Genomic DNA, 3,959 nt, shown 5'->3' with positions numbered 1-3,959 from the left:
TTATTAATTATATTCAAAACTGAAATAAAGATTAAGATAAACAAAGGTTGTAAGAGTTGACTAAAAATTAAGATTAATAAAACAAATCAAGAAGGGATTACTAATGATGCAACCTATTTGCAAAATAGCAAGATTACATACCTCTAAGAGGTATGAAACTAAAGTGAAAGAAGTTATAGCTCACATGCTGAGTAAGCAGCAGGATACCAAAGTTTTCTTCTTCTGTATGTGAGCAGTTATTGTGAAAGGATAACAGAAGGATATTGAAATCTTCTAGCAATCAGCCAGGGTCCACTGAGGCAACAGAAAAAAGAAGCAGGGAAACTCAAGAAAAATACTTCAAAGGAATTAAGGAGTTATCTTCCCAGAACGTGACAAGACCGGCTATGCAGCTGAAGTGCCTCAACAGCATCATATACAGCTCAGGAAACAAACAGGAGGAGCTGGAAGCCATCGTGCTATTAGAAAACCATGACATAGCTGCCATCAACAAAACCTGCTGGGATGATTCCCACAACTGGAATGTAAATATTAACAGCTACTGAGCAGATCAGAAGGGATAGACAAAGAAGAAGGGGAGGTGTCGTTGCCCTCTACATCAGGGTAGGAAGAGACAGTGAAGAGCTGTCCCTGAAGGATGGCTACAAGCTATTTCAAAGCCCATGGGTGACAGTTACAGACCAAGGCAACAAAGAGAGACTTGTGGCTGGGGTCAACCATAGGCTGCCTGATCACCCTGTTGATGAAGTCTTCTTCCTCCAGCTATAGGAGGCATGATGGTTGCAGGATCTCCTCCTGGTGGGAGTCTTCAACCACCCTGGCATCTGCTGGAAAATTAGTACGGCCAGCTGAAGGCAATCCAGGATGCTCCTGAAATGCATAAAGAATAACTAATAAATCCAAGTGCAAGGTTTTGAGGGAATGTTGTAGAGAGCAGGCACTGTCATGGCTGGCAGGATTGTTAGGGCACCAGCCATCCGGCCCACTGGTGGTACTCTCATTGGAAAAGTCAACCACAAGCAGTACTCCACCAACGTTATCCATGAGGAGCTGTTGTGAATGAAGAGTGCCTTGCATTCCATGATATTTCACCCCAAGCTCCAGCACACTTTCCTAGCCACTCTTGAGCATTTGTCAGGTTATCCAAAGCAGAAGATTCCGATGGACTTCTTGGGCATTTGATGATTGTTGGCAAGAAGTGCACTACTAACCTGGGCCTGACCAAAAGATTCCAGATGGGTATAAGATACCCACCATCAGGCCCTTCAGATTACCACATATGTCTTTGTACCCTGGGTGGCCATCAGTTGGCCCAGCCTCCTGGCTAAGATGTCTCGCACCTGGGTCAAAGCAGCTGCCACTATCAGCTCAAGCTGGGGGAATGTAAGGATTGAGCACAGCCCTGCTGAGAAGGACTTGTGAGTCCTGGTGCATGGGAAGCTAAACATGAGCCAACAGTGTGCCCTCACAGCCCAGAAAGCTAGCCATATCCTGGGCTGCATAAGAAGCATGGCCAGCAAGTTGAGGGAGGTGCTCCTGTCCCTCTGCTCTGTGCTGGTGAGGCCTCACCTGGAGTATTGTGTGCAGATGTGGAGTCCTCAATACAGGACAGATGTAGGTCTATTTGAGTGTGTCCAGAATAGGGCCACACAAACTGTGCAAGTAATGGAACACTTCTCCTCTGAGGATAGGTTGTGAGAGCTCGGGCTGTTCAGCCAGGAGAAGAGAATGCTTTCAGGTGACCTGATAACAGCATTTCAGTATCTAAAGGGGAGCTACAGGAAGAAAGAAGACAGACTCTTATCAGGGTCTGTGGTGATAGGACAAGGGGAAATGATTTCAAGCTTAAAGAGGAAAGATTTCAGTTGGATATAAGGAAAAAAATTGTGATGAAGGCAGTGAAGCACAGGAACAGGTTCTCTGGAGAGGTAGTGCATGACCCATCCCTGGAAACTTTCACAGGGAGGCTGGACTAGGTTCTGAGCAACCTGATCTAGCAGTGAGTTTCCCTGTTCATTGCAAGAGAATTGAACTAGATGAGTTGTAAAGATCCCTTCCAATTAAGAAGATTCTGTTATTCTATGACTGATGACTTAACCTGGCAGGATACAACAGATTTGATGTTCTGGAGGCATATGCATTTTCTTTTTATATTGAAAAATGTTTAATTGTTTGTACATGCAGAATATATATATATTAAAGTACTGTTTATTTTTGTTTATACTCTTTTGTTATACTCTGGCTCCATGCTGGATGAGGCTAGAATTACTACAAATCCCCAGAAAGTTAGAGAAACCTGAGGAAACAAACAAACAAACCGTCCACATTGTCTTTTATATTTGTTTGAGAGATGAGCCAAACAAACCAATTAAACCTTGGAGCTTAGATTAGAAATTTACGTATAGGAAACAGAATAGAACAAAGACTTAGTTTGTGTCTGTAAATATTGGAACTCTATTCAGTTCAAAGAGATCATTTCTGCTAAATGGAATATGTATATACTTTATATAGTTTATCTGCAATATTTTCATCTCAATAAAAATAGTATTATAAAATTGAATGAACAATGAAACTATACTGTCACATTCCATGAAAGGAATAAGAAAACAAACATGTCAGCCAAGGTCAGATTTACTGGGCTAGTGAACAAAGAGGGGACTGCAATGTGCTTCTCATTTTATAGGACAGGAATGTAGCTCTATCCTTCTCACATTCTGTAATACTGTCTCATAGAAAAAACCAGGGTGTGGAAGTGGTGTTAAGCAAAACACCAGGACTAGATGACTAAAAAACAGAGGAGCAAGATAGAGGAGGGGAACTGATTGGGGATAAATGAAGGAGATGCTATCTCCTTTGGTAGTAATCAACTAAATAAGGTGGAAGAAGACAACAGTAAAACAATAGAATATATTTGGCTACAGTTTGGGCTTCTTTTGATGCTAATTTCACTAGTGAAGTGCCTGAAAGCCTTTTTTCTGTAGTAGAGCAGAAGATACGCAGAGATGCACTTCTTAGCAGTGATGTCTCCAGAATGTTAGGCACAATTCTCTATATCACATAGTAATCCTTCTAGATACCAGGGAGGTGAATGGCTTTTGGTATTTATCAAACCAAGCTATTTATTAGTTGCCTTCAGTGTTGTCTAAGTAATGATGTCCTTTACTTGCTGGATTTTAGACTCTAACTTACTTCATCTTTTCTGTGTATTGAAAGGACTGCTGAAGTCTTTGAGGTTTGTATCAGGCAGAAAACCAAGAAAAGCGTATGATCTTTTTCCACATTTGCTGATTGATAGTCATTTAAAAGCAGGAAAGAGGGGAGGGGAAAAAACTCCTGCTATTTAAATGCAAAAATATGAGTATAATACCTATGTTTCTACAGTTCTAATTGTTCCCCACATCGCTACTTTTTTCCAAAGTGAAATGTACTATTTTCAGCCTTCTATAACACTCAAGGCTCTCTCTTAGACCTACTCCTTCATTCGAAGGAAGAAATGCCAAGAGAATGAAACTGTTAAAAATTATAAGCGGCAGAAAGTGATGGTTAAAAAAAAAAAGAAAAAAGTTAGATTGTTGACTTTCTGTAAAAATACAAGACAAATCTTTCCTAGCTTACATTTGTGTAACCATATACTGGTAGATTTTCTTGTATATTTTATTTTATTTTATTTTCATTATCTAGTAAAATAATTGCAATTTTCCAACTTCGGTATTTACAAAAGTGCTATTCATTTCTAACGTACAAAACACTGCTGATGACAGAAGAGCAAGTAGAAAGCATATTGTTTTCTTAGTTTGCTTCATCTGCTTTCTTAAGAATAAACTCTTGGAAATAATGACTTAAGCACTTTGAGAAATGATCTAATGGCAAATGTTTAAATAATTTTATTTTTTAAACATGAATCAGAAGCTAAGTCTGTGAAATTTTGTACAAATTGTTTCCACTTCTCTCAGCTTCTT

General features: G+C 39.7%; 1 pseudogene; it reads left to right on the top strand.

Moving 5' to 3' along the window:
- Positions 1 to 945: 945 nt before the first annotated feature.
- On the top strand, positions 946 to 1,328 carry LOC116242146 (adenosine 5'-monophosphoramidase HINT1-like; annotated as a pseudogene).
- Positions 1,329 to 3,959: the final 2,631 nt, after the last annotated feature.

This window comes from Phasianus colchicus, chromosome 3, assembly GCF_987193195.1.
Source record: "Phasianus colchicus chromosome 3, bPhaCol1.hap1.1, whole genome shotgun sequence".
In the NCBI taxonomy this organism is placed as follows: Eukaryota; Metazoa; Chordata; class Aves; order Galliformes; family Phasianidae; genus Phasianus; species Phasianus colchicus.
Note: the sequence above shows the minus strand (reverse complement) of the source record. Positions and strands in the feature narration are given on the sequence as shown.